A 9475-nucleotide genomic window follows, 5' to 3' on the forward strand; every position below is an offset into this window, starting at 1 on the left:
AATTGGCACGCATACCGCGTCCGAACAGGAATAAACACACATCTTAGCACGTGTAGCCATGTAAATACATATATTTGACCTTTTATAGTAAATGTGGCTGAAACACACAGCTTATTTCTTACTGCTGAGTTCATTATGAAGTTAGTCCACATGATCAGTTTCTTAATATACCCTGAGATTATGCAATAATTTGTCATGTCACCTGAGGACAAACAGCTAAAAATTATATGTGCCTTTACCTTTACACGTATAATTAATGTGTTAATGTGTTTTATTTTATCCAGCTAGGGTCTGGAAGAAGGAACAAAAAGTCACCTTTCTGAAGCTCTGTTTGAAATTCAGCAGGTCATCCTGACCAAGTCCACATGCCCAGATACACTGAGTCGCTGCCACGTGATTGGCTGATTAAATATTTGCTTTGCTGAGCAATTCAACAGGTGTACCTAATCAGCAATCAGTGAGTGTACTCTCCCTGTTTTTTTAATGCAATCATGATTTGTGAGGCCAAAATGTACCTTTTGTGGTACCTGAAAATAATAAATTAAGTCTTTATTATTTAAATTATACATACACTACAAATTTAGTCCTTATATAGTGCTGGGTGAGTCTGTTTAATATTAAAACATCCATTTGAGGATGACTGGATAATGTTTAACAGCCCTTGTCGAGCGTTTTGATTGGATCACTGCTGGAAGTTCACAAGCTTCTATTGAATTTGGATGTTTGTGGAGGGAGCCAATAATGTCACATGGAAATGCAGAGTGATTTATTAATGGAGCAGGCATGATAATATTCATTTTGGAAAGAGTTGTTGTTTTACTTATGGAGAATTGATCTTACTAATGATCTTTGTCTGTGCATTTGTCCTTTTCCCCCCAAGGCAGCGTTCATGTGAAGGTGGTCCTTTCTGTTTAGTCCAGGATCCTTGAAATAGAGGGATTGGGGGGATGAAAATCAAATGAGTGATAGAGAAAAATAAAATTAGAAAAGCCATAACATATCAGGGATTCCACCCTGAGTTAGTGACACTGATGTCATAGAAATAGGGCCATCTATGAGCTTTGCAGAGGGTGCATAGGTCCTTCAATGTGTTAGACACTTTATTTTATTTTGTCATCATCTCTCCTGTTGCTAAATATCAACTTTTCACTGAGAAGTAGTGGGTTTGGAGCTAGTTTTGGTCTTTTTATAGGCTTTGTTTAAATAAATAAAATGTTAATAAGTATTGCTAACTTTATCCTTCAACAAAAAACAGTGACAGCCCAAACCAACTTAAATATCTCACTTTATATGAGACAGAGAAGCTCAGAGGGATATCAGCTGTGCCATCAGCAGATGTGGGCTGGCACTGATGAGCTGACGTGACAATGCTTGACTTTGTATTCTGCATGAATGCTACGCTCAATATTTTGGGGGTTGGGGGCTCTATGCACATTTCAGATTCCACAGACCTCAGTTAGCATGTTAAATGTTTGAGTTCATGACAGTACGGTTAGAAAAAGACTGAACTAGTATGATTTGTTTGGAGGTGTTTCCAGGAGAAAGCCTCTTCTCTCTAAAAAAGAACATACCAACATAACAGGTTTAGGTTTGCAAAGATTCATCTCAAGCACAGGACTTGTGGAACGATATCCTTTGGAAGATAAGACCAAAGTGAAGATGTTTGTGCAGATAAGCTGTGCTTGATGTTGGCCAGACATGGCCCTCTTCGTTATGCATTATGTCTCAACACCTCACACCAGCTGTGAACCACGGTGGTGGAGGAGGCATGATTTGGGTACCTTGCAGTTACTAGGCTGAGTATGAACTCCTCTGAATGCCAAAGTTTTGTAGAGTGAAGTGTGAGCACTGTTTGCTGAAACTGAGTCGTGCAACAGCGTGTAAACATGTTTACAACAGAATGACTGGAAAAGAAAAGAATCAATTTGTTGCAGTGGTGCAAAGTCCAGACTTCAGCCTGACTGAAATGCTTTAGTGAGCTGTGGATAAATAAATGCCCCAAAACTTCAAGAGATATCAAGAAGAGTCATGATGAAGTCCTATAAAAAACAATTACATCACGTTATTGCTGCTGAAGGTGTTTTTAGAAGCTACTGAATCCTGGGAGGCATAAAGTCCTGTGCAAACTTTCCTCACCAAAGCCTCAGAGCTGGTGCAGCTTTGATACTTGCACATCTCTGTATTCCAGCAAACAAACTACAGTACCAGAAATTTCCAGTCAGTCCCACATTAAGACCGCGGCTTTGGTTATTCACCTTTAAAATCAACTTTTTAACCTATTCCTGCATTCTTTATATTCTTTTAGGACATTTAATTTGGGTTACAGAGAGCAAAATTAAAGCATAAATGATTTTGCATTTTAGTGTAGCCTGCTGCTTTCATAATAAACAGTGAGCGCTACTATATTTGGAGTTTTAGCTTCGTACTCATTGGCGTTCCAGTTTTCCAGCTCTCTGGAGCTAAGTCCTTTGCTGCTGTTATCATCCCACAGAGGAATTGTCTGGTATTTTTGGCATCTGAGGCCCGAGTAGATTGTTGCATGTTTTTTTTTTTTTTGTTTTTTTTCCTCTTTTTTTCTCTTTTGATAGCTTTGCAGTAAGCAAGCAAAGAAAGTCTGAGCTGTGACCATGTATTCCAGCCCAATGAGACTAAAACAGTTGATTTTAATGATCCCTTTTTTTCTAGGCTTCCAGGAAACGTTTCACATGGACATGAACTCTTTTCCTCCTTGTAGGACAACAAAAGGAGGTACATCGATTGTTAGGACTGAAACATGTCCCATCACTTGGTTTCAAAGACTGTCCAGCACGGTCAGATTCATCGAAGAAGTCGTCTAGTGTGATTTAGATTACATGGATCAGTTTTTCAGGACAAACGGTCCTATCAGGATATACGTGCTGCACTGTAAAAATATTACATCTCTGAACGGGAAAGGGGGAAGAAAGTAATCCCCGAGCATTTAGTTTAGCTGATATTTAATGACTTGGATATCATGTTGATGGCTTAGGCGTCACAGTTTAAAGTGGGTGTGTGATTTTTGTGCTGAACATTCGGTAGATGTGCAGTTAAAGGCATTTTAAAACTGGTTTAATAACATCTGTGGCTACGAAAAAGACACCATTAACTCTTTAAAGTTTTTAATAGGCCCACATAAAACACGTCGAGGTTCCCCATCTGTCTCTTAACAGCTTTTTTTCACTGAATTTAGGAATGTTTTTTCTGGTGACAATTTCTGAAAATGGCCCTGGCATTCAGAGTTTAATTAACTCTCCAGAGGGAAGCCATATTATTGCTGGCAACTCGGGGAGCTGTCATGGCACTTAGCGGCTTTCCTGCTGGATTCTGAGTAGAGCCCGGCTGATTTCTACTTCTGACATTGTTGACTAACTGGGGTTTAAGTAGGCGAGTAGCAGCAGGGTGCTGCTAATCAAAGCCACTTTATTATCAGTGATCATCAGCAAGTATGAGCAGATAAGTTTATCTGTCTGGACCATACAGGCATGTGTTAACACAATGTCAACAATATCTCCCCAGATTTGACTTCAGACCTCAGTTGGCATATTAAATATTAAAGTTAATGACAGTGAAATTGGGAAAAACACTGAAGGAGTATGGCAAAGGGTTGCCAGGAGAGAGCCTCGTCCCTCTAAAACAAACACGACAGCACATTTTAGGTTTGAAAAGTTGCATCTGAACAAACCACAAGACTTCTGTAACAATGTCCTGAGTACAGAGAGACCAAAGCGGAGATGTTTTGACATAATGCACAGCTCCATGTTTGGCTGACACCAAACACAGCACAAACGTCTCATACCGACTGTGAAGCATGGTAGTTGAGGGGTGATTATTTGAATGACCTGAGCACCTTGCAGTCACTGAGCCAACCTTAAACTCCTCTGTTTACCAGAATATTCTAGAGTCAAATAAACTGGCTGATGCAGCACTATAGTGATCCCAAGCACATCCTAAAAACTACAGCAGAACGTGTTGCAATGACAGGGTCAAAGTCCCGATTGAGATGTTGTGAGATGTGAGGAGACGTTAAGAGAGCTGTGCATAAGTGAATTCCCTCAAACCTCAGTGAACTGATGCAACGTTACAAAGAAGAGTCGGCTGAAATTCCCCTAGATCCATGTGAAAGGTCGATAAACTCAAACAGAAACTGATTACTTTAAGTTATTGCTGCTAAAGGTGGTGTGTGCTTTCTTTTTCACTCGACTGTATGTCAGCAACTTGCAGTTTTGAGTTTTTATGCACACTCATAAACCTTTTATTTTATTGTCAGAGTGTCATAACTCTGCGTGTTGTTGTGGAAGAACAGTGAAGCGTGTTTTCAGGCGTCACAAATGTTTTCGGCCCAAACTGCACGAATGTGTCGTACACATCACGAGCTGAGAGCTGAATTCCTCCCTCTTCTCATACACTTACTTACTGCCACCCCATGAGCAGGACTTAGTCTGCCCTTTTCTCACCATGTCCTATCAGCTGCTAATCTCTTCCAACCACGGCAAGGAGGAGGTTCAGATCTCAAGGTTAAAACCATAATAGTCTCCTGTTCAGCATAACCCGCAGTTATCTCTTTTTGTCTGTAATTGTGAGGATCCACTGCATGTTTAGTCTGGTTTGTTTTCCAGGAGCCCGGCATACCGGAAAATATTCCTACGTCTTTGTCATATGGTATCCCAGCATTTAATTACTTTCTTTCCTTTTCTTTGCCATAAGGAGAGTTTACACTGGATTGTTCACTTTGGGAGGTTTAGCTGAAATTTCCTAAGCCCAGTCTTCTGTCTTTCCTCAAAGACACCTCCTTCCTCCTCCTCCTTCCCGCCTCCCTCCTCTGCTTCTTTCTCAGCCCTCTCCCACATTCAGGAAACTCAGGCCAAGCCAAAAACCCTGGTCCCTGTTTCCGGGAATGTGTCCCACAAAGCCACAGTATAGTAAGTTGGCTCTGACGTGGGAGCCATTGTTAAGAGCCCAGGGCCCCCATTGTCCGAGGGAGGAACAGCAGCACAAACAAAACCCCCTCTTCTGGAACGAGTAGGGAGGGACGAGCTGAGGGAGCCTCAGCTATTAATAAATGAACTGCCACCTTCACGTCCAGCTCCAGTGGGGGATATGCTTATAAAATCCAAGAAAGTGGGAATACATGGAGCTTAGTGAGTTGTTTTATTGGCAAATTATTCTAAATTAGACATCAGCAAGTCTGTAGTTCCACTTAGGGATGGACTAAGTGGAACTACAGACTCATCGACAGTTTTATCAAGTCAGAATTTTTAGAGACAGATCCCTGATAATCGGTACCTTGGTACCGATTATCAGGGATCTGTCTCAAGAAGTCAACTCAGTAACGTATTAGTATAATTATCCCCTCAGGCTAATCAGATAATTGCTGATTATTAAAAATGCAAATAACTGGAGGTAAAAAAAAAAAAAAAAAAAAAAAAATAGCAGGTAGCTAAAATGCAAATGAGCGCCTTCATGTTGTTGAAATGTAAAGTTAAAGTAATTATAACTACAGGCAATAGTAAAAAATGTGATTCAGGCTTTAAACATGTTTATTTCTGCTCTGGTTGGACTTTTTAACATTGGAGTCTATGGGGCATTGACTCACTTTTGAGCCAGCCTCATGTGGCCACTAGAGGAATTACAGATTTTGGCACGCTACTAGGATGAAGGGAAATGACTCGAGATGGCTTTATTTTACCAAGATAATGAAACGCTGCACGTTTATTAAAACAGATACCTGTTAGAAGGATCTTTACAAGGTGGACAGAAACATTTAAACATCAATCAAAACATCTGCCCGGCTCTGCTGCTCCCACACTGCTTCCTGTGAAATAATTTAATGCATATTTTGAATATGCAGATACCCATAAAAGCTAAATGAATGGATGCCATGATGAGCAGCCAAACATTTTATATATATTTATGCATTTCATATAAGAATGAAAAGAGCAACATCAGGATTTCATTTGGAAGGACATTCGGAAAACAACTTCAGCTTTACTAACTGCAGCTAAACTTTGACTTTTAAGGTTTGATGTTTTGTCTCTTTAGGACTCCGAGCATTCTCAACAGGGAGCCCACAGACTGGAAGCCAAAGAATGAGAAACCCTCTCCTTCCCTCAAACATGAGTTCGACCCTACAGGTAACAGACACAGATTTCTTTATTTTCTTGGATTTGTTGATCACTTTTGTTTTCTCATTTGCTTCATTCATTGTTTGCAGAATTTTCACTCTGTGAATTCAATGTGAAGGTTTATCTGTAAATATCCGTCATAAAGGCTCGATGAATGACGACGGATCGATTCTTAGCTCGTAACGCAACTTTCTAATCTCAGCTTGTACCGATGTGCGGGTGCAGAAATGAATTGTTTTGCGTCACTTGAACGTTCTGTGGTGTTAACTTCAAATTAAGTTTAAATATCTTTCTGCTTTCAATAATTGGACAGACAAAAAAAATCAGTCTTTGCTTAGGGAAATAGCACAATAGTATGTAGACAAAGAGTTCCAGCTTCATCAGTGATGCAGCTTTCTTTTCTACACTTGTACTATTGAAGTGTTATTTTTCTAAGCCTGAACTTTTGCATCCACTTTGCTTAAAACTTTAAAACAGATATTGTCCACTAGAGTATTTATCACAGAGGCTGGCGGGGGAGCGAATAGAGATGGTGTGGGTGTAGGCTGCGCTCAGAAAGAAGTTGTGAAGGTGGTTGCCTGGGTTGCCGGGTTGACATTAATCCTTTCTGCCCTTTTGTTCACCCTGGAGTCTTGAGGCTCCTCATGGAGTCCAAAAGACAACCAATTATCCACTCAACTCTCTCTGATGGTTCTTTGAAGTGGGAGTAACCAGACAGGCAGATTGCACTAAACTTCCTCAGTGGCTGCAGGAAGAACATCAAGTTTTCCTGATCTAGCAGATGTTCTTTGCAGATTTCATGTTGCTGGTGAGGTTGATTTGTAGGATTTTATTATAGACGCAGCTCGGTTTGCAAAATGAGTCCCTGACCTCAGAGGACTGCAAAGATTGGTCAGATTAAAATGAGTACTACTAGCTGTGCTCCTGGCGTGAGCTGATGGGCATTTCTGTGCCATTTATGCGACATTTAGTTCAATGTCTAATTAGGGCGTCGCTTTCTTACCACTTAAAAAAACAAAACGTGGGTGAGATTAAAGTTCTGGTCTACCTCATGCACTCCACAAATCACTTACCTTTATTTAACATTAAAAGCAAAGTAATCAGAGTAATATTTATTCTACTCTTTGTAGCAGTTGTCATTTAAATATATTTTTGATGCATATTTGAGACGATACAAGTTAGGTTTTATATAACTTGTATCTTTTTTTTTTTTTCAAACATAACACAGATCTCATTGTGAAATTACATCAGTGTCTTTATATATTTAATTCATTCCCACTGGATAATAAAATCATGGTTGGTCTAGCACTGTACCGTTTTACCTGATCATTTTTATAAATATAGTGTATATAGTTAACAAAGAAGTCTGCATCTTTCATGTTAACAGGAATGAGGAACGAGGGGGATCATAGAGGATAACCGCACTGCAAGTGCAGCATTTTAGTTACAGGCATTAGGTTGTTGCATTCAACCTTTAGATCAGGGCTGTCAAACAGTAGAAGTCCATCACAAACTCCAATCCATTCACCTGAATGGCTTTGAAAAATGTGAAGGAGGATCAATTTTGGACTGTTAAATGTATTTTTATAAGTTTTACAGCTTTTCCTGCTGATAGAGACCGCTCCTGTGGCCATTCATACTACACCAAAGTAAATAAGTACTGGCTCTACAGTATAAAAAAAGAAAGTATTTCCTTTTATAGTTACAGTACAGTCTGGGCAATGAAACCAAAACATTTTCTGTAATTTTATACATTTTGTTCTTGGAGTTTAATTCCAGAGAGTCGTGCTCACAGATTTGTTTATTTACTACAACAAAATTTCTTTATCATAGAGAAACACTGTACTGGTAGTGTTGAAATCGCACTTCCTCTTCTTATATTAGGAAGTGTCAGTGATTAAATGTGCAGTTAAACTCCTTTTTAGTGACAGAACATACAGTTTCACTTCTTCTGCCCACTTAAGATCGAAATGGAGGTACGTGTGACCAACGTCTCTGCTTTAGATAGAGAGTGAGTTTAACCCTTTCATGCATGAATTATGACAACCACGATCAGGGTTTTTTTTTCTTAATTATTTTTATTCATCTTTAGGCATGAAAAAAGACTTTTGAACTTCATTTTTTAAACATGTACTTTTCAAGGGGTTTTTACATGTGAATGCACTTACTTACATATGAATTTGACAAATGAATAAATAATATACACTGTGTGTTGTGTTTATGTGCAAGTATACCATCAACATTAACACAAATACAATAAAACAGCCTTTGAATAGCTGTCAACTGTAGTGACCACTATGCGTGAAAAGGTTAAAAAGATTATTATTGTTTATTATTTCTATCTGTGTGATTCCTCCTGTCAGGTTTAAGCACTGTGCTGGTGTGCCTTTGGCCCAGAATCGTGTGCTACTGTAGTTTTAAGCTTTAGAATCGGGTTTGAGGCCTATTTGCCTACACATATCTACACAGATATTGTTCTCTGCAAAAAACAAACAAAAAAATTCATCCTAAGTGCTGAGGTTTGGTATATGTTTATATAAAGTTGAGTGACATCTGCAGAATAAAGATAACTTCTGAGGTAAGTGAAGGAAGATTTGATAGAGGACCTAAAACTGACCCTTGTGGAACACCATACTTTTTTTTTAAAAGTATAGTTGTCATACAACTTCAGATCTAAATGTGTTCCAGGTTATTATTTTAGATTATGTCTTCATGCAGAGCAGAGAACAATCAATACCATCACTATCACAGCTTTAAAACAAAGATGTGGTCATGTATTTAAAATCTGTGTTAAAAAATCAGCTTTTTCCAGGCACAACAACAAATTCCCTCCAACAAGTTTTACTTTAGCAATATAAAGTTATAAGTACAGATGTTTTCTCTAATAATAAAACCAGGCTGTGATGTTAAAACAACAAATAGGCAACCAATGACTAAGCTAGTGTCAACCTTTAGCCCTGCTGCTCTGTGGTATCTATTTTGATTTTCTCGACTATTTTAAACATTATTCCAGTGAACTCTTTCCAAGAGATGAGAGGAAAAATGAATATCTTTTAGCAGTGAGTCTCAGCAAAGACGGCAGGAGACTGTTTAAGAAACTATTTTCATTTCAGTCTTGTAATTTGTCACTTCCTGTGTGAATGCTTTTTCTTTGTTCTCCCCCGCAGTACCGGATCGAGGTTTATAGTGCAAAAGAATGAGATTAAACTTCATATATTACTGCTCTCAGTAACTTTGTAATGTTGATATCAACCACATCCAACAACAACAGCAGTGTGATGCTTTCATCTTTGTAACACAAACAAAATGCCACAAAACAAAGTCGTCCACAGTTT

This window comes from Pundamilia nyererei, unplaced genomic scaffold (genome assembly GCF_000239375.1).
Source record: "Pundamilia nyererei isolate P.nyererei 1_Seehausen unplaced genomic scaffold, PunNye1.0 scaffold00015, whole genome shotgun sequence".
Taxonomy (NCBI): Eukaryota; Metazoa; Chordata; class Actinopteri; order Cichliformes; family Cichlidae; genus Pundamilia; species Pundamilia nyererei.